The 22,005-nt window shown below is 43.0% G+C and overlaps 1 long non-coding RNA gene across 7 annotated transcripts in view; it reads right to left on the bottom strand.

Annotated features, from left to right (window-relative positions):
* Positions 1-22,005, bottom strand: part of LOC112933416 (uncharacterized) — a 166,778-nt gene that overhangs the window by 84,744 nt on the left and 60,029 nt on the right. The window contains exons 7-8 of one of the 7 annotated variants that reach the window (XR_011994976.1): positions 18,023-18,122; positions 9,257-10,397 (exon numbers count right to left, since the gene is read on the bottom strand). The exons of 2 other annotated variants lie outside the window; for them this stretch is intronic. This is a non-coding gene — a long non-coding RNA (uncharacterized lncRNA). Of the gene's footprint in view, positions 1-9,256; positions 10,398-13,305; positions 13,977-18,022; positions 18,123-22,005 lie in introns of those variants that run through there. 4 more of the 7 variants (XR_003237666.2, XR_003237667.2, XR_003237663.2 and 1 more) reach the window with 4 other exon arrangements.

The following is a 22,005-nucleotide window of genomic DNA, read 5'->3' as shown; positions in this document are numbered from 1 at the left end:
CTTTTTAAAAACATATCTTGCTCTAGTCTCCACTCCAGTTCTCTAATTAGGCAGTTCTGGAGTGGGAACAGGGTGACTGGGGTCATCATGCCAGTGTGCAAACCACTGGTCAGATGACTCTTCCATGAAGCTGGATCTACACAGAGCAGAGCAAGTAAGAGTTCTGGAACCCTGGCTACCACTTACCTGCTAGCTGTTCTAACAACTTGAAACCACTTGTTTCACCTCCCGAAGCCTCAGCTTTGCCATCAGTAAATCGAGTCAACGTTGTAAACAGGTGCTTCATAAATACCGATAGTTGTTGTTATGATATGAGTTGTAATATAAACGAAGATATTTTAGGCCAATGCCATGCCTTTGCCCACCCACATGGCTATGTCTGAGACAATCCTGGGAAACTCATGTGGGCAAATCCCATCTACCATGACAATTTTCATGGAGGAAAAGAAGGTGAGTCATAGAGAGAACTCTTTTGAATGCAAGTTATAGAGACCCACCGGGTCTAGCTAAGTTTGACGTTAGCTAGGAATGTGGCTGGGCCATAGGAACAACTTGAACCCGAGACCAAACCACCTGGGATTCCTTCCTCATTTCTGTCTTGTTTCTACTCCATGTTTCTCTTCCTCTCTGTAACCTTGCTTCCTCTGCTTTTCTGGTTCACATGGTAGGAAAATATGGCTATAGAGAAACCTCTAAGTCCACGTATTACTGATCCCACCACGTAGGAGGAAACACAGGTATCTAATTCTGAGTTTCCAGGAGAGAGACTCTGATTGACTCAGTGATATGACCTAAAGTATGCACTGGGTGAGTGGGTCCCTCTATGGGAACATGGCTAGTCCAAATATAACAACGTGGATAGAGATGGAGATGATGCCCCAACCTTGGGGGAGACACTGGACAGAAAAAGAGTGAGCACTGATTACCAGAACTGAAGTCAGGTTTTCGGGGCGGGGGGGGGGGGGGGGGGACAGAGAATCTGAGCCAGAGCCAATGAGAAAGTACAGGTAATGAGACGCTCACCCTCCGAAAAGCTGGTCCACCTAAACCAATTCAGTTAAATTTGGGATAGATAACTGGGTATAATTGAGAGACTGACCTGAATTAAGGCATCCTGGCTACTGCATCAGCAGTTTATAGAAAGTGACTTGCAGGAGAGTAGAAAGCTTGCAGGGGACAAACGTTTAGTGTGATAAACATTCAGGTATGGTTTCCCTCAAAGATCAAATGCTCATGATGGACTGAACATAAGTAAAAAGAATGTCTCTGATTGGCCGCCTTTAACCTATTTTATCTTTGGAAAATAAAAGACTATTTATAGATTTCTTATGCTTTTTCTGCAAAGGCTGCTTTGAAGATGTTGTGCAAGCAGTCTCCAGGCGGATCTTCAGCTGCAGCTCTCACCGGGCACATCTCCTGCCCCCTGGAGGGCCTCCCCGGGTTCCAGAAGCTAATTCACTCCCTCTCTGGTCCCACTAGGCACAGTGTTAGTAAGAGCATTGCTGTTACTAGTCTCTGAGTGCTCCCTTGGCTTGTTTCCTAACTGGGCCCACACCACCGTACGTCTCTTCCTTTATGAATAAAAAGCTGTATTGTCCCTAGGATGGAAACAGACAAATGGCTTCCTTGCTCTTCAGTCTGCTCAGTGGTTTACTATATGTGCCCATCAGTGACATATGGCCCGGGTCACATCTCTGCATCTCGAGGGAGGGTTCCTTGGTGACTGAGGTTCTGATGCCTCTGCCTATCCTTCAGCTTTTTCACTGGTCTGGAGCATCATCGCCTGTGAGCGCTCAAGGCCACACAGAAGTAGTCATTGCCAGAAAGACTCTCTATAGAGGAGGCTAAAGCTCTTTCTAGATGAATCCCTCCAAAGCTTTATTTTTCTTCACACTTAGGTTGGGTACTTAGGATACCATAAGCTTTTATCAAAGTACCCTAACTAAAATCAGGGGTGAGTCTCCCTGTGAGACCCACTACAGGGCAAAAGAGAATAAGAAACGCTTTTGAAGCAAATGCCATTAACCCTGAGAGATGGTGAGGATCCCTGAAAGCAAATAAAAGAAAAAGAGAGTCCTGCCCGGCATTGCTGTGTTTTGTTTGGTTTTCTTTGCCCAATGTCTATTGATACGACAGCCAGCTCAGCAGAGTGGAGGCCCCTCCAGGCTTTGGGGTTTCTGGCCTGGCTTTCTGGCTCTAACCTTAGGACTTGCAGGCCTGGGGAAATTTTCATAATTTCTGAGGTTCTGCTTCTTCTTCTACAAAACAGAGATAATATCCTATAGATTTCTGTGTGGCTTAAAGATATCAGGTGAAGGGGCACTTGGGTGGCTCATTTGGTTAAGCATCTGCCTTCAGCTCAGGTCATGATCTTGGGACCCTGAGATCAAGCCCCGCATCAGGCTCCCTGTTCAGTAGGGAATCTTCTTCTCCCTCTCCCTCCATCCCTCCCCACAGCTCATGCTCTCTCTCTCTCTCCCTCTCTCTTTCTCTCTCTCAAGTAAATAAAATCTTAAAAAAAAAAAAAAAAAAAAAGATACCAAATGAAGTGCTAGTACGGAGGCCAGCACAAAGTAGCATCTCAGATAAATGACATCGGGAGTTGCTGAAAGAGCACAATGCATCAGCCTCTCAAAAGATCTCCTGCTTCTCTACTTCTTGAAGGTTTTTCACAGGTATTAATAATGCACCATCAGTTGCTGTCTCAGAGGGAACATGTGCAAGCATCTACAGCTGCGTTCTCCAGTCAGGCTGCTCACAGCTCTGATATTTGCCAAGCTTGTAAAACTGCAGAGTCCGGGGCCCCACTTCAGATCTCAGACATGTGGGGCCCAGAACTCTGCATTTTTTACAAGTTTTCTAGCTGAGTCTTACCCTTGAATTTATGAAACCTTCTGATCTATATACAGTGGGTTTTAAAATTCATTGGTGATGTGTTTTGAAGGCAGAGTCAAGGAGGTGGGCCAGTGGTGCTATGAGCTGGTGAGTATTGTCTTACAACAGCTAGAAGAGGTGTCCTCTCTCCCCCAGGTCCTGGTGCTGGTAGGTGTAATAACCATTCTCACAACCCCAAGAAAAGATCCTCTTCTGCCCAGGAAGTTGCCCAAAAGTCAGGAGCTCCCCCAACACCCCCGCCAAGGTCTGCCTAAACTGTCAAGATTTCTTAAAATTTTGGAAACTTTCCGAAATCGAAAATACCTTTTTCCCCTAGCAATGTGCGAGGCGTACACTGCAACAGCAAATTCTTATCTGTGAGAGAACAAAGACCAAAGACTCGATGAAAGAGAGTCCATCACTGAGTGATAGACTTAAAACTTCTTAGAAGTAGGTTACAAAGTACCACCTGACTATACCTTCCCCAAAGGCAAAATGCCTATAGATCTCATGACTTCAATCCAGATACTAGTCAGGAAAACACAAGAGTTTTTAGTATTTTGTAGAGTTCTCCTTCTTTCTGTCCTTTCTTGCGTGATTTCCATTCACCAAACAATAGCATCTGCATTGTGGTTTAAATATCGGGAAGAAAATGTTGTCTGAGGCCTTTCAGAACTAGTGCTCTTGCATGTACCCAATTTCCGTGCATACCCTTAGCACTGATCCCCATTTGCTGTCTCTCTTGCTTCTTACTAATGTGGAATAAGAAGTAACTTTCTCCTCCAGATTCTGTTTAAATGCCCTTATCCAATTCATGCAACCATACTCAACATGAGCGGCTCTTTGTGGTCTGGCCTACTGGGAATTAAGGGCCCTATTCTTCAAGAGGGCCGAGTCTACATCTAATGGAAATTTAAAAATCAAAATATTCCTTTCTCTGACGTGTCCATTGTTATTTGCCAAGGTAACTCTGTAAATGATTAACCTTTAAACTGTTCCCTAATGGCTGGTATAACATTATGAGGGAGAAACAGGGCTTCTAGGATGTGCAACAGCATGAAGAGGCTCCCATTTGGTGCATTTGGTATCAAGGCAATAAAATCTGGCCAGATAGCATTCTACTGTTTCAAAAAGACTCCTGTGGAGTGATTCCAGAACAATTGCCTTTAATCAACCCTTCTTCAGTTTCTTCATTGCCTCTAAAAAAAGAAAAAAAAAAAGAATTTGGCTATATAGTAGGGGAGCCATGCCTACATCTTGGTAATGGGGCTGATTATGTTCAGAGGTTTTTGGTCTCACATGACATTATGAGAAGAAGAAAGATTCTTTTATCCCAGCTTTTTGTTCTCACACGTGTATATACCTGATGACAAAGGATGGATAATTCATTCAATATTCACCATCTACCAAAAGTCCACCAAGCACCCACTCTAAGATGGGCTCTGTACCAGGCACAAGGGTTAGGGTGGAGTAATGAACAAGGCACACAGTTTCTGCCCTCAAGGAGCTCAGAAGTTCACAGGGGACAGACCAACTATCACAATGAAGCATAAGTAGAGAGAGATCAAGCTACAATGCAGAGGAAAGGAAAGGAACAGGAAGCACTACCTAGGGCAGCTCAGAGGATCAGCCAATTACTGAAAACTGAATTCCAGGCTCTGTGGCAGTCTACAGCAGATTCACAGGGTTATCCTTAGTCAAAGGAGGACATCATTATCATATGTGTTTGAGTGGTAGGGGAAGAAATAGCTGCCTTTTGCTCCTACAAACCCTACTTCCTTGCTTGACATTGTAGGAAAGTCCAGCTTACTTGGTGGAGATCATTTATTCCTGACATGGGAAATCATATTCCTGTGAGTCACTCCATACCCCACAGCCACTATTTTTCATCACATATAAGCTTTTATTTCTAGCTGGGTGTTGACAAGACAAAACTGTTCCCTAATGCTTAAGTAACAGAGTGGAAAATATGAAGAGGTTGACTTTGATTATACATAGTGTCTTTTCTTAAGAATAAAATGTGTTTGAACAAGCATGAGTCATTTCTTGCAGGGTTGTGAAATGATCGATGATTGATTTAGTTGGTTGTTAAATTGATTAGTTTTAAAATAATAACTTTACTGGTTCTATACACACATATTATTAAAACTCAAGGAACATACCAGAAAAACCATGAATTATTCAAATTCCACTACCCTACAATAGCCAGTGTTAACACATGTTGATCATCAATTCAGACTTCTCTCTACACAAATGTATAATTGGGTGGAAGGATGGCTAGGTCATCAAAAATAATCTCATAAGAATAGAACTGTGTTATATCCCTTTTAGAGATTAAAAAAAATTACATTTTATTTCATGTGAATTTAGTAGAAGACAAAAGAAATTGAAGGGAAAGTAAAGAAAATGCTGAATTTCACAGTACTTTCCTCATTCTTAAGAGACTGCTCTAAAGGGTAAGAAAAGGAGATGAGTATCATTAAGAAGATGTCTTTCTAATTACTTATTTCAATTTTAGACAATATGAGTCGAAGGGTTTTTTATGAAAGGTAAGTGACCAGCATACTTGTACTTCTTCTCCACTTTTCTCATACTATCTCCCTTTTTTTTTAGTGCTTTTGTTTGCTTAGTCAAAATTTATCCATTTACAATCTGTTCTGCAACCATATTTTCCTCAATTGTTGCTGTTTTTGTTCAATCTTAGCTTTGTGTTTGGACTAATTTAGTACTTTACCATTCTTAGCTTTATCTCTTGGTGAGATGGCTTTCCTCATCACAATGATACACAGTATTGATTACAGGAAACATGTGTATATAGAGCATTTACTTCGGGCTAGGCACTATTCCAAGCAGTTTTATATATATATATATATATATATATATATATATATATATATATATATATATATAATTCATTGAATCCACACAAACAGCCCAATTAAATAGTGACTATGATCCCCATTTTACAGATGAGGAGACTTGGTATAAAAAGGAACCTGCCTAAACTACACAGCTAGTAAGTGGCAAAGCCAGGATTCGAACCCGAATTCAAATCCAGGCAATCTGGCTTCAGAGCCTGTGTCCACAAAGACTTTCTTCTAGAAAATGTATGTGTGCTTTATTCCCTGAGCTCTGTTATGTTTTAGCATGCTCTCCTTGTTGCCCTTGTACATGAAAGACAATTTGGCAGGATGAAGGTATTCTAGGTCACAATTTTTTTCCTCTATAGACATTGCCATGCTGTTCCCTAGTGTTTGGGAGTTGATAAGAAGTCTAAAGGCCCTTTGATTTTTCTTTTTCCCCTTTTAGCTTTTTCTGCAGAATGCCTGAGAAAGTTCCTTGAGGTTGAATAACCTCATCATTATATGACTAACGTTGCTCATTCTATATCAGTTTTGCCTAGTATCCTGTGTGATATTTCAACCTGCCAATTGCTTCTGTCACTTCTGGAAAATTCTCCTGCGTTATGCTTTTCAATAATTTTTCTGTTTTTTTTTTTTTTGAGTTTTTATCAAGAATATCAAAAACTTTTTTTAAAGTTTTTTTATGATTTTATTCATAAGAGACACAGATAGAGGCAGAGACACAGGCAGAGGGAGAAGTAGGCTCCCTGTGGGGGCCCAATGTGGGACTCGATCCCAGGACTCCAGGATCACGACCTGAGCTGAAGGCAGACACCCAACAGCTGAGCCACCCAGGCATCCCAAGAATATCAAAAATCTTTACACTGAATTAGCTCTGAGCTCTGTAATTAGTATCAATTATTGTTTCCCCACATTTGCTGCTATTATCTCAAGTCCACACTAGTCATTATTGTGAGTTTTATCCATGTCTACAATCTCTATTTCTAATAGTTACTTGAAAATTTAGTTTGTTCCTTTAGCTCTTCAATATTCCATTTCATCTCATTTTGTTGTTTTATCTTCTTATTTTGATCTTTTGCATTTTTTACTAAAGATTATTTATTTATTTATTTATTTATTTATTTATTTATTTATTTAAAAGAGCCCATGCACATGACAGTGCAAGCAGGGGAAGGGTCAGAGGGAGAGAATCTCAAGCAGACTCCCCACTGAGCGGGGGGCCCCACAGAGATCTGATCTCAAGACCCCGAGGTCAGGACACGAGCTGAAACCAAGAGTCAGCTGCTCAACCAGCTGAGTCCCCCAGACATCCCTGATCTTTTGTTTTATTTCATTTGTGTCCTTATTAAGTTCTTATATAGTGCAATACACTTGCAAAGAACCTGCTTGCTATTTTGGTTTTAGTTTCCTCCAGACAGGATTTTTCATCTGTCTTTAACATGCATCTACTTTCCTTAAGTCTATTTTTACAATGACTATACCATTTCTTCTCATCTTATTTCTGCTTAATATGGGCAATTCTGACTGTCTCTTGCTTCAATAGAACACAATATAAGTGAATTTTCCTTGACATCCTCCCTGCCTTATAGAGAACACTTCCTTCCCCACTCTGGGTGCAGTGTTATTTTCAAGCCCCTTCTCTATAGCTTGAAGGTTTGAGAATGCGAAATGGGAACAGTTGGAATGGGCCTGGAGTCCTTGCTTGGAGCCCAGGGTTTCACTCCCTCCTGAGATGTGGCTAACTACCTTTTCACTAGCGCCCAGTCCACTTAATCAAGGGTGTAGTACACTCCACTGGGCTTTAGCTCATTTCTGCAGCTCAATGCACTAACCCAGAATCCCTTTCTGCCTCAGACAAATAAATCCCTAGGGCCAAGCCTTGAGGCTTCTCTCAAGAATTTTTCCTGGAACTTTCCTGGAATTGCTGACTCACCCCCTCAATCTATTTCTCTTGAAGCTGGAACATATTGATGAGAATCCTCAGGATTTCGTTAGTTGGGTGTCTTTCCTCCTTTTGGTGGGTTTGCTTTTTTTTTTTTTTTTAATTTTTTTATTGAGAAGGAGGGACAGAGTCAGGGGAGGGTTGGAAATGCAGAATCAGGAGCCCAGTTTAGCTCCAATAGCATCTTTTGTTTCTTTTTGTGGCTGCCACTTTGTGATATTTATGGCATAAAGTTTGTTTGGTGCTAATAAATCCATCTCTCTTTCTCTCTGTCAAAAGATAATACCCCACACCCTCTCAGCAGTTGTGCCCCATTTCCCCCTCATGCCAGCCCCTTGGAACCACCCAATCTGCCCTCTGTTTCTATGGATCTACCTATTCCAGGCATTCGGTATAAATGGAATCATACAATATATGACCTTTTGTGTTTGGCTTCTTTCACTTAACATAATGTTTTCAAGGTCCATCCATATCGTAGCGAGCATCAGTACCTCTTTCCTTTTACAGACCAATAATCCTCAATTCTATGGATGTACCACATTTTGCTTGTGGCCCATTCTCTCATTTTCAAAGTTAGCCATGGAGCTTCTCTCTGACTCTGCTTCTGTTGTCACATCTCTTTCTCTTACCACAGCCAGGAATAGCTTTCCCTTTTACACATTCGTGAGATTACACTGGGAACACTTGGATAATCCAGGATAATGTCCTCATTCGAAGGCCCTTAACTTAACCACATCTACACTGGTATGCTCCAGTGTATTCTGTAACAGGTTATGGGAATTAGGGTGTAGACATCTGGAAGTGGGGGGGGCATTATCCTGCCTACTGTAGGCATGTAGGTTAATACTATAGTAGTAATAATAATAGTCAAGATTTATTGAGAGATTACTATGTGTCTGGTACTCCTCTAAGAGCTTTACTTAAAATGAGTCCCTATGATATTCTTACAAAATAGGAACTCTTCCTTCCTCCTTTATAACTGAGGAGAATGCTGAAGTGCAAAGACGTAAAATGATTTGTCTGAGTTCACACAATAGATAAGTAGCAGAGCAAGAATCTTTTTTTTTTTTTAAGATTTTATTTATTTATGAGAGACACACAGAGAGAGGCAGAGACCTAGGCAGAGGGAGAAGCGGGCTCCCCAGGGGAGCCCAAGTCGGGACTCCATCCCTAGACCCTGGGATAACAACTTAAGCCGAAGGCAGATGCTCAACCACTGAACCACCCAGGTGTCCCAGCAGAGCAAGAGTCTTGACACAGAAATCTAGCTCCAGAGCACGTACAATTAAAAGGAGTCCCTCCTATTTAATAAGATTGGGAATCCCTGCCCTAAAGGATAGAGATTTTCCTAATGAGGCTCCAGCCTTAGGTCCTCACTGGCCCTCCCACCCCTCCAACTGTGCACTAGGGAAGGAGATGGTCCCATGAAGTGGGAATCCGGGGCCATGCTGTGATTGGGATTAGGGTTCCACCAAGGACACTCAAGAGTCCTTAAAATTTTGTGAATTCTGGTGTGATATATGTTGTTGTCTTTGTATCTAGCCACCGATTGAGAAAATACATAGTGAGAAAAAGGTACATTAAATATTGAAACTCATTTAATAAGTTTATCTCTTATTGATTAGTATGTTCATACATTTAAATTTAGATCTACAATCCTTCATCCATAATCCTGGACTTTACAAAGCACTAAAAATAGAGGGTTTTTTTTGTTTTTTTTAATATATTTTTTTAATTGAAGTTCAATTTGCCAACATATAGTATAACACCCAGTGGTCATCCCGTCAGGTGCCCTCCTCAGTGCCCATCACCCAGTCACCCCATCCCCCTCCTGCCTCCCTTTCCACTACCCCTTATAATAGAGGGTTTTTTTGATACATTCATGACAAACTCATTTTGGGGGCAAAACCTGACCTGAACTAACATAAGGCTATTGATAGTCTTTTTTTATTCCATTAGTAGTGAACATTCCCATATTTAACTGCAAAATTATTAAGGTGCTTGATTATAGGGTGCTGTTCCAGACTCCTGGGAATGCTATTAATATATAGTTTATACATCCTGTTACCTGACTTCTGAAACCTGAAATATCTAACTTCCAAAACATATGCAGCCCCAAACGTTTCAAATACAAGCTTGTGGACCCATAGGAGATGTATGGGTGAGAAATATTATTTGTTTAGTCTATAATCAGTTCTTCGCATACACGTGAATCTATTGACACCTTGCAATAAATTCCCTCATGCGTTCACCAAGCTTGCTGGCCTACTTCAGAGATTTACCTAGGGCCTTTCGTTCTAATTTAAAATGTCTGAGCTTCTAATTTAGGAACTACTACATCTCCTAGAGGCTAGTTCCCTCTTATTTAAAATAAATACTGTATGACTCTAATGTATTTAAAGGAAACATTTCAATATAATAATAAACCAGCATGATACAGCTACAGAATAACAGGATGGCTTATAATCCCCATGTGGAATTATAGGGAAGAGTAATCACCGTAGATTGTTTATTACAGCATGCTTTAAAGAGGACAACAAAAAGTCACATTCCCCAGCCTGGGAGGCTCGTAGAAACTCTGATCCTGTGAATCATGGCAGAGACAGAACGCTGGCTGGAAGAGCATAAGTCTTGTACACCGGTTCTCCCTCCGCCGGCCCGAGCTGGAGAGCCACTCACAGGCTACTTTAGCACTCTGAGCCTCCATCTCTTCATCTCTGAAAGAAGGCGGTCTGATGAGCTCTACAATTCTAGATCCTACAATTCAAAGGAAGGCAGTGCCCTTTTGGGGGGACAGATATGAACACAAGTTCTAATAGGATTGTGAAGCTCATTTTTAACCCAGTTTAGCCTCTTTTAGAGTAAAATGCCTGTTTTCTACAGATAGAATTTGATATCTACACCAACTAATAAAACCTGCTCATTTATATGCATGTTATAACTCATAAGTAACCAAAGGAATCAACATTTTTATCAAACGTTCTTCTGAGGTCAGTGAGTAGACAACTCCCTCCTGCTTTTCCTGAGACTGGTTGCTGAGAAGTCAGCCCAGTTCAGAGTTGACCCCAATGATGAACTCATTAATTCAGTACTTAATATGCAGGGGGCACTGTGGGGGGGAGAGGAGGAAGAAGCGGATTTTGCATTTATGGCTTGTGGGACTGTATAGCTAGCCAGTTACCACGGCATAAAGTATCTGCTGCTCCCCTTGCTCTGATGATGAGAGCAGTGTTGGTTGGCATGTCCGTTGAATCCCACTCCTTGTTTATGTATCGCAAATCATTAAGGTGTTATACTGATGGTAGGAGACAGGAGAATATTCTGGAAACAAGTTTTGCTTGGTTTTTGTTTGTTCCTCAACAGAATGCTGACTTTAAACTCACATGAATGCAGAAAAGCATTGCATTAAGGTTACCTCCCCACAAAGCGACGGGCATTTCTCAGGGGTTATAACGCCACCCAGAAGATCCAAGTGGTCATATACCAACGGCTCAGGGCCTCTCAGCAAGCCAGAGGGGTGGCAGGGCCCTGGCCTCCTTGACATCTCCATGCCCTGCCCAGAGTGCCCCAGAACATGACTCAGGCCAACACCAGCACCCTCTGTCTCTAGGACACAGGTGCCCAGGGAGAATCAGGCAATGGTTCCCGGGCCAGAGGGCTGCTGTGTGACGTTTGCCCATTCAGAGAATGGACGGAGGGTGAGGCAGGCTGGGCTGTCGAGGCCGTGGCTCTCTGAATCTTGTGACTGCTGGCAGATGGGGACCTGAATGTGCATTTGCCGGAAGGCCTGCTGAGCAGGAGAGTCACCGGCCAGGCCCAGAAGCTTGGGGCCCCTGCAGCTGCTGCACCTGCGTGTCTTCCCCGAGCCCTGGCTTCCCAGGTAGACACAGTCTTCCTGCCCCCCGGCAGCAGCCCCTCTGCTACAGATCCACGACCTGGCCCTGCACTAGAAAGACTCGGGCCGGTCTGGGCTTGGAGAGATCGGCACAGTGGAGGGAAAAAAAAGAGAAAGAAATCAGCAATTTGAATATCCGCATCAGCAAAGTGGATATCCAAAGCTGGCTGTTTGTTAAGAAACACTTTCGGGGCTCCCTCCCGGGGGGGGGGGGATTCCTTTCAGCTCCTCGGGGACCTGGCCCGGGGCAGCAAACCGGGACCGTGGGGCCTGGGTGATCCTCCACTGTCACCGTCACCCAAGACTTGGTGAGAGCCTCTACCTCCCCTTCCCTTCCTCTTCCTCTCGTCCTTGTTTCAGGACCCTCCTCCCTCCGGACCCCGGTTCTCCTTTTGATCCGGCCTGTCCCTGCCCTGGGCCTGAGGCACGGCTAACCGAGAACCGCCTCCCTTCCTGGAAGGTGCCGGTGGCTTGAGGGGATGCATGCTCTGGGGGGATGCGTGCTCAACAGGAGGCTCGGTGGGGTGGGCGCCGGGGTGGGACCAGAGCTCTGAGGAATAAACCACGGGCAGTGGCATGTTAGCCTCCGGGGATGCGAGAGTTCTTCCTCGGAGCGGCCAGATCTGAAATCAACCCAGAGAGACCCGGGGACCCCGGCACCCCCCCCCCCCCCCCCCCAGGGAGCCGGCTCCTGGAAGCCCCGGGACTGAAGCTCGGGCCAGGCCTGCACCCGGAGCTGAACCCACCGTCTGCGCCAGGAGCACATTCCCGGCCTGTGGTCTCCCCGACAGGGATGGGGCTCCTCCACCGCCCCCCCCACCCCCCGGGGCGCGAGCCGCACACCCTTTCCTGCCCCGGGGGCGGGACGCAGTGACCTTGGCTAACACCATCCCTCCCCCCCTCACCCCCATCCCTGATGTTGAACCAAGAGGACCGGGATGCGGCAAGGACCAGACATGAACCCCGGGGGGGGGGGGGGTCTCCGGAGCAGGTGTTAGAGAAGGAGCTGGTCCCCGCGGGGTGACAGATGACAGAGGGCCACCACACCGAGAGGGGAAGGGATGTGCTAGCGCGCAGGCTGCCCCCCCAGGACCACAGCTGGGGGCGGAGGCTGGGGCGCCCGGCACCGCCTCCCGAAGGCGCAGCAGGCTGGGGGGGGGCGGTCGGGGGGATGGGGGGAGGTGGGGGGGTCGGGGGGCTGGGATCCGCCTCATCCCGGAGAAGCTGGCGCCCCGAAGGCCCTGCTCTTGGAGACCCAACAGGTCACTTGTGCAGCCAGCGGCCCGCGGGGCCAAGCAGCATGGGGGGTGGGGTGAGGAGGGGCAGGGGGGCAGCAACCTGGAGGGCAGACCTCCTCGCTGCATTTTTTCAAGATTTCTTTTAGGCAGGTTTTTTTTTTACCCCCACTCCACCAGCCATTGTCTTTGTTTAAGGGAGTCATTCATTGGGCTGGATTTATGGGCTGTATCTAAACTCTGTTTTCTCCAGAGGCATCGCTGCAGATGGCCACTCCTCCGCCCCCTCCCGGGGTGCAAAGCGATCAGAAGCTGATGGAGATGGAAGAAATGGAAGAAATGTCAGTCCCAGGAGAGAATGGAACAGGACGGGCCCAGTCAGGCTCTCCCCCCAGGAAGGAGCAGTGCTGTGGCCCGGACCATTTCCTAAATCGATGTCCCTCACAATCCTGCAGAAAATCCAATGAGTGAGGCTTTCTCTTATGTGTAAAACACTTTTTTTTTTTAAATCTTCTCCCTCCCTCTACAGAACAGATTCACCCCAACTGTGGGAAATTCCAAGCCATAGTATATCCAGGAGGCAGGTTTTTGATCTGTGAATCCCATTCCTTCATTCAGTAAACATTTCTATGCTTGGCCTTGGATAAATGGAGATGAATATCATGGCTTGCCTCATGAGGTTCACAGTCTAATGAGAGTGACCAAACAACAACAACAACAACAACAGCAACAACAAACCTCCATTGGAGTCAAGCCATTACCATATCCAGAAAAGAACTCCAAAAATAACCTCAAATCTGCCCATTTGTCCCTGTCTTGACTAGCATCACTTCAATCAAACGTCCCATCTCGTCTTGTTTGGACAGCCTCCAGCAGTACCTCATAAAACCATCCACCAGATATTCATTTTCTTTTCCCGCAGTGCCCCTCCTGCAGGGGGTACATTCCATCTATGTTGAAATCAGGGGTGACCATATAATTTGATAAGGACAATAAAATACAGGCAGAAGGGGCAGGTGACTTGTCTAGGCAGATGTTTTAAGAACCAGGACCTGGTTTACTATGTTCCTTTTTCTGCTGTGTGACCAGCAATTTTCAAGATGGTGGGGCTGCTCCATCTGGCCAGATCCTGGAGTGAGTGGATGGGGAGTAGGGCTCCTGGCGACCTGTAATAGATGTGTAGCATGAGTGAAAAAATACAATCTTGTTGATATAAGCCCCAAAGATTTAGGGGTCATTACTGCATAGCCTTGCCTAATCTGGCTGATACACCTCTTAAATGATTTCCCTGTTTCTGTCTTGCCTACTCCAGTCAAGACTTCAGACATCAGCCCAAATTATATTTTAAAAACAAATAAAACTTGCTAGAAGTCTTTCGATGGATTTCCACCGCACTGAGAATAAAATCTGAGCTTATGAATATTTGGGGGGCCCTGCTTTTTTCTGTCCTTGCGCATCACTAGTTGGTCTCCCACCTCACCCCCACCCATTATTCTCACTAACTGGAACACCATTTCACCATTTTTAGTATGGCAGGTTGCTCTCCTACTTCTGATTTCAGTGTAACTGTTACCTCCTCAAAGAATTTGTCCTGTTTATTCAATTAGAACCAAGCACTCCCTGTTCTTTCTGTCATTAATCACCATGTTCTTTGCATTCGTAGTACTTGTTATGATCTTTAATCATCTATTTGTATAATTATTTACTTTTATTGTTCCTCTATTTCCACTGAAATATCAGCTCCATGAGGATGGGGCCCATGCTTGTTTTGCTCAGAAAGGCATATTCAGCTCCCTATGCAGTACCTGGCACACATGGTTCTTGAATGAATGAATGAATGAATGAATGAATGAACAAAATAAATGCTTTCACAGAATCTTGATTAAAGTGATACCTATGGGAACCCACACAACAGAAATATATGTCAGGAATGACTTCAGAGAGGGAGATGTCTTTAAGAAAGTATAGACCTGAACCAGAGAGGACTTAAAATGGCAGAGAAGGCCTATTTCAGGTTAAAGCTCAAGGCTGGTTCTAATATTAATCCAGAATTTCAAATTCCAAGGAAGCCTACACTACAAATCAAAATCTCGTGACACCAGTCACCAGACAGACGCTTCGAGAGCCACTGTGCACCTCTCACCTCTCTCCCTCATCCCCACACCAACAAGGAACATATTATTCCCAAGGACTATAGGCAGCTCCCCTATTGCAATGGTGTGTTTTTTTCACTTGAATATCCTGTAATAAAATTTGAAAACCAATGCGCCCCCTCAACACATTTTTAAGTTAACATTTAAACTATTCATCATATTTACAGATGCATATTTTACATGATTCCTTTTTCCTCTTTGAACTCATATTTTCATTCTATTTTGCCCACAGAACTTTATACTAATATAAACCTCTTTAGTCACAAAATATCAACATATTGCAAATCTTGACAATTATCAAGCAAAAAAAATCAAATTTTATTAAAAATGTGTCTTTCAGTGAGATAAATGAAGCTGCTTCTCTCAATTAGCTGATGCTCCATGAATGAACACTACTTTTTGCTAGAGTAAGACGCTACAGCAGCAATTCTATTTCTACTTACCCTTGTTTTCAGTGTAATTGCTGAGATACCTTGCTCACATACATAGATAGGCATGCAGGGAAGACAAATAGATATGCTTTAGAAGTACTGCTCTCATTTATTTGAGATCTTTCTGATTCTTATATCAAAAATAACAAAGTTTACTATCACCACAAATTATTTTTAATGTCTGAGAGCTGACAGTTCAGTTAGGTCTTCCTTCAATTTTACTGAAAGCAGAGAGTTGAACCACCCAACTTGCAAAAGGATCTGTTACCCAATCAGCCACCCACTTTCTGAAATGTTGAGAAGTATATCAAAAATTCTCTACAAAGATTAAGCAAGTGACTGTCATTTGTGCATTTTACTCTTTCACTTAAGGGCACTTTGTTTAACCTGATACATACATAAAATGTCAGGAATTACTGCTTCTTTCACTAGATCTTTTTCAATATAATATGTTTTATTAACTGCTTTAATATTATCTCACATTTTAAATCTATTTTAAAATAAAACAACTTTGGAGTTATACACTTAACTCACTTATTAATGGAAAATGTCTGCCATATAAATAGTCCTTGGTATCAAACTAGTCAGCCAAAGCAGGCTTACTTTCTGCCCGAACATATCTGACTTCATTTATTAATTCAAAATAAACATGCTGAGACATGTCTCTATGACAACAATCCACTACAGATAGACAATATTCCCAGTTTTATCATGAAATAAGACTCTGCCTTTATCATGCCTTATCAAAGGTCACAGGGATCTCCCTCAGCAGAGAACGTTTCTTTGGCAATATCTGGAGTATGGAAAAGACAAGGTCCTTTAGGAAAGGACTTTATTTCTAACTGTCCCTTTACTTGGCACCACGGAAGTTTTTACATCCTGAGCAATGAACCATCCCGTTATTTGGGATGGGTAGGAAATAAAGGCTTCTCTAAAGTAGGAGAAGGAAGACTATGAAAGGGAATGAGGAAGAGAGAAACAGTCTTGTTTTCAGACCACCTCTACTCAATTTTAGAAAGGATACATATGAAAGTTGAGAATGGGAAATGAGTTCCTTTAAATCTATGCATGGCTGTGTACCTCTTGGAAAGTCTTCATGTACCCCAGATTTGAAAACCAGTTGCTGTTGGGAGAAATCTACCATGGGCTGCAGACCAAATCAAAATCCTTCCACATGATGGATCCAATGGCTGGGGATAATGAGGGACCACCAAGGGTTGTCCTGTCCGTCTCACTTGGGACCTGTCACTCAACTTCTGCCCATAATGTGAACAGTAGCCAAAGGAGTGGGGAGTGCTCTGGGACCACTTACTGCAGTCTGGAAGCAGTTATTCTGGTCACTGGGAGACTATTCTTTTTTCTTGGGGTGAATAAAATGGGGAATATGTTTGCCTCTTGGCACCTATATTTTCAGCTCAGTATCAACCCAAGGGATTTTCTGATTTTATCTTAAAAGATTCAGTCTAAATGAGTCAAAGCAGTTTGTTTCAGTAAACGTAAGCTTTACCCAGAAACTAAGTCTAAATGGGATATCAACTGAACCAAGATTTTTCATTTGTTTATTAATTGACTTTACAATGCAGTTTTGATATGTCAAACACATTGCATAATAATGCTTAATCCTTGCAATAGCTCTGCAAGGAAGCTTATTAGCTTCGTAGAGTCGTGGAAACTGAGGCTTAGCATGGTCTCATAGCTGCAAGGAGGCAGACTTACAAACCCTTTGCGGTTTTCACCACGCCATACCATCTCTGTATCCTTCACCCACCGTGCCCGTTACACACGGGAAATGCAGCCCCAAAAGTAAGAAGCAGAAGATACATCTTTCTCTTCTGTGTTCTAGGCGTGCTACTCAGGATTGTGAGTCATGCCCCAATTAATTATAGAAATTGGATAGTGTAGAGAAATTAAAATCACATGTAATCCCCAAATCCCATTTTAGCCAATAATCTCAGCCTCTTATTCCATAAGGACTTTTTGAAGAGTTCCTAACAAGTGGAAATATTTGACAGATTCTATTTCTACCACCTTGTTTTCTCAACCCTATCCTTCAGTAGAGATCATAGCATACAGAAGAGAAATTTGAAAGTTAAACAGCAAGGAGAGAGAGGAAAAAAAAATCCAAGGGCTTAAATTATACACGTATATGGTTAATATGGCTACCGTGATATTGGTCTTCACTTTATAACCTTGGATTATTACTGATTTTAAATGTCATCTTCAATTAAAGTCCACAAACAGGGGTGCCTGGGTGACTCAGTCATTGAGCATCCAGCTCTTGATTTCTGCTTAGGTCATGATCTCAGGGTCTTGGGATCAAGCCCCATGTCTGGCTCCACAGTCAGCAGGGAGCCTGCTTGAGATCCTCTCTCACCCTCTCCCTCTTCCCCACCCCACTGTATGATCTTTCTCTCTCAAATAAACAAATAAATCTTCAAAAAAAAAAAAATCCACAACCAAAGGCCTTGATTATAACCATGGGGTCTAAATACCAAGCTGTTAAGCATTAACTCACTTCAGATCACAAGCCTGCCACACACACCCGTTCCCCTAACATCAGTCCCCCTCATTCTACCTTTGACTTTAGCTGCACACACAGTGGACACTCCTGAGTAATCTCAGACTCACCTTGCTCTGTCAGCATCCATCCCATGGGCCTTTCTGCTGGGCACTGTGGATAGATAGGGTTTTCTGATGTCATGGGGTAGCCAGTCCACACAAGTGCAGCCTGGGAGTGGTAGGAGGGTGAAGTGTGTTAATATCCCTAGTGTAAGTTGCAAACGATAGGAACGGAAGTCAGTGGCTAAGTGCTACACTCATTCATCCTGCACAGCGACAGTTCTAACATATGTTTACTTTTCCAGAGGTTCTGATTAAACCAAGCCTTTATTGCCCATAGTGTGACCTCAATAACAAACTCATCTATTGGCTTTTTTTCTTCCTGCTCCCTGGGACTATCTCCCTAATAAAATACGTGCTCCCAAGATTCTTAAACTCTGCTTTGGGGGAACCCAAACTAAGATGTAGAATTTCCAGATGTTATTTACAAATGGCTAATCTCATGGAAATAGCTAAACAAAACAAAACTTAAATAACAAGCAGGTCATTCCAATAAGGCAGTAATTCTCCAGACACCTGGGTGGCCCAGTTGGTTAAGCACCTGCCTTCAGCTCAGGTCATGATCCCAGGGTCTGGGGATGGAGCCCTGTGCACATGGGCTCCCTGCAAAGTGAGGAGTCTGTTTCTCCATCTCCCTCTCCCCTCCACCCCTCTCTTTTGCACCCATGCTCTCTCTCTCTTTCTCAAATAAATAAATAAAATCTAAAAAAAAACATAATAAGGCAGTAATTCTTGACTCACGGTTGGGAAAGTAGGGGAAAAGAGGGACATGTACCCCAGGAGAAGTGCATTAAGAGTAATCAAGGGGGCTTTTTAAACAACATCCTTGAAATTATGATTTCTCCTTATGGAATATTGCATAATTCCCTCCTTCTGAAAGAAACTCAGCCATATCAAGTTACTGTCTTGTCACCATTACTGATGAGGAAATGTGTTGTGTGGGGCAGAAAAAGAAGGTTGCTGCGGTGACAGCTTTTTAAAGACAAACTTTTTTAGATGCAATTTGGTACATTACTCAATAGTCTTAGCTATTTTTAATTGTAGCTGAATTTAACTCTGGTCCTCTTGTCCTCATGCTTAGATTATTGGAGCTAAATAAAGAAAAGGCCTAAGCTTCTCTTTCTAGCATTTCTGTAGAACTTGGAAAGTCCTTATCACCTCTCTGGGCCCTCCTGCCTTCCCAAGGAAGCAGAGGATGAACATGCCACGGCACTGCACCCCTACTCTGACAGCAAAAAAATTCGTGACCTGTTTTTTCATTTTATTCTTTAAAGAACAGCAAAAATCCCTTTTCCCAGCAACTTTCTGGTTAGAATATGCCAACTAAGTGTAACCTGGAATTTGCATATAATTCCTTTAGCAACTCTCTAGAAACCTGCAAAATTTACAACTGCGCAAGAGAATGCCACATAAGAGAAAGAAAAAAAGTTGCAGAAAATACTCAAATCTCTACTCAGAATAAAACATTTTAAACAACAAATTTAAATAAGGCCTTCTGGCATATAGATTTAAACTGGCTTCACAGTAGCCACTCATTGCACAACATTTGAGTTGAAAACTAGTGGTTAGAGGGAAGGCTCTAGGCCTGGGCCACGTGGTCTGGGCACCGCAGACATTCGTGGTTGACCACAGCACTCTTTCTCACCAAATCTGGATGGACTTTCTGCATTTTTCCCAACACAGCACTCTAGCTGGCCAAGCTTCCTAAACTCATGAAAGAAAATCAAGAAAGACATATACAGAATAGCATTAAGGATATAGTCATGAACAAAATAAAGCCCTTGCCCTCCTGGAGCTAGCTTCTTTTTTTTTTTTTAAGATTTTATTTATTTATTCATGAGACAGAGAGAGAGAGGCAGAGACAGACACAAGACAGAGGGAGAAGCAGGCTCCATGCAGGGAGCCCGACACTGAGCCACCCGGGCTGCCCATGGAGCTAACTTCTTGTGCAGGAAGCATACAATAAATCAATAAACAAATATGCATTTAATATTTGGAGCAGAGTTTGACAGTTTTCTCCTAGGGTATTTTTTTGTTTCTCTCTCAAATTATCAGAGTAATGATTTTTTACCTGGACAATTGGCCTCCCACCTATAAGGCCATATTTCCCAGCCTCCGTCATAGTTACATGTGGCATAAGACTAAGTTCTGACCAATGATATATAAGTCGATGTACTTTGTGGGACTTCCCGGAAGTTTCCTTAAAAGAGAGAGGGCCCATCCTTCTTCCTCTTTTCCTCCACCCTGCTGCTGGGAAACTGGATATGATGTCTAGAAACCCAGCAGCCTTATGGAACCAGAGGATTAGAGTCACCCCCTAGGCACTGTGTTTTGAAAGGCTGGAAAAAATCTTTAGTCCTCAATAACCATGGAAACACCATACAAGCTCTGGACAGTCCACCTCCAGACTTCTCCTGCTTAAGAAAGAAAGAAATTTCCACTGCTTTCCAAGTTTCTGTCATTCATAGCTTAACCTAATCCTAACTGATCATTTTAAAATCCATATGCACACACCATAAATAATATTGTACTAGACACATACTAGTGAAATATATGTCTATGAAGAGAGGCATAGAAGAGGTTAAAGAAGAGAGGCAGACCACACTGTTTCAACTGGAACAATCAGAGATTTAAATTTTGACATTTGGCAGGAGTAAAAGTACATATTTTCTCTTGTGGTCATAGATTATATTTATGAGTGGCATCGTTTCTGAAAAGTTGTGGTATTTGCACCAAGTAAATTAATGAATGGTTAAAGTGCTATATAAGATTGAGGGATCGTTTTCTGTTTTAAAACAGTTTAACAGAACCATGAATTTCCCATTTGCATTGGGTATTCCAAGGGAACATGTCTCATCTGCATTCTGGCCGTCTTTGTCTTCTTTCATCAAAGCATCAGCACCATTGAAACACCAGTGCTGCAATCCTATCCTCTTGTTTTTTAAAGCACCAAAGCTATGCTTATTTGCATATTAGTTGGCATAAATTTGAATATTAATTTCAATAGGCATTGCCTCTAAATCTAGAAAATAAATACAGCCTGCTGCAATTATACAGATAACCAGTATTTGGGACACATGAGTGCCTAAAAGTTTTAAACCTTCCACATTTAATTATACTCAGATTATACTTAAACACATATACACAAACTCACAGTTGTCGGCTTATAAATTGTGAACGTGGCAATGAATTTCTTCCCTTAGTCAGGTGTAGTTTCCATTTTGGAAAAACTCGTAATCCAGTTTCAGAAATGTATTGGTCAGGGCCACCCTTTTAATTACAAACAGCCAAAAACCAACCTACAACTGCTCTAAACTGTGAATGTGTTGGCTCACACAGCTCAGAACTCCAAGGGGTTGAGCGGCTTTGGATACAACTGGACTGAGGGTACAAATGATTCCCCCCCCATCTTTCTGCTCTGCTCTGTCTGACCCCCCAGCTTCGTTCTCAAGCAAATTCCCTCTACACGTGGTAGCAAGATACCCCTGCCAGTCCCAAGCCAATATTGTCCTTGCACCTTATGATCTCAGAATAAAGGCCCTCCCTCTACTTAGCAGTCCCAGAATAAAACTATTTCTGGCCAGCCTCAGGCAGGTGCCTAGACTTCTTGGTACAGCCTTACCAGATTCACATGCAGTTAGGAAGAAATGCTTCCCAAGAGACAATAATGGGAGCTAGCAAAAAAAAAAAAGAAGAAGAAGAAGAAGAAGAAGAAGAAAGAAAGAAGAAGAAGAAGAAGAAGAAGAAGAAGAAGAAGAAGAAGAAGAAGAAGGAGGAGGAGGAGGAGGAGGAGGAAGAGGAGGAGGAGGAGAAGGAGGAGGATGACGAGGAATGTGTATTCATGAAAGGAACATAATCATTCATTGGCTTTTGCTGAAATGAACATGAAACCAACTTCCTACTAGGCTGGAAAAGCTGTGCCCCTTCTTAGCTGGTCCAGACCGTGACTGTAGAAATCCACTGGGGAGCTGGTGACATGTATTTCTCAAGTG

This window comes from Vulpes vulpes, chromosome 10, assembly GCF_048418805.1.
Source record: "Vulpes vulpes isolate BD-2025 chromosome 10, VulVul3, whole genome shotgun sequence".
Taxonomy (NCBI): domain Eukaryota; kingdom Metazoa; phylum Chordata; class Mammalia; order Carnivora; family Canidae; genus Vulpes; species Vulpes vulpes.
The sequence above is the reverse complement of the archived record's forward strand: the minus strand, read 5'-3'. Positions and strand labels throughout refer to the sequence as shown.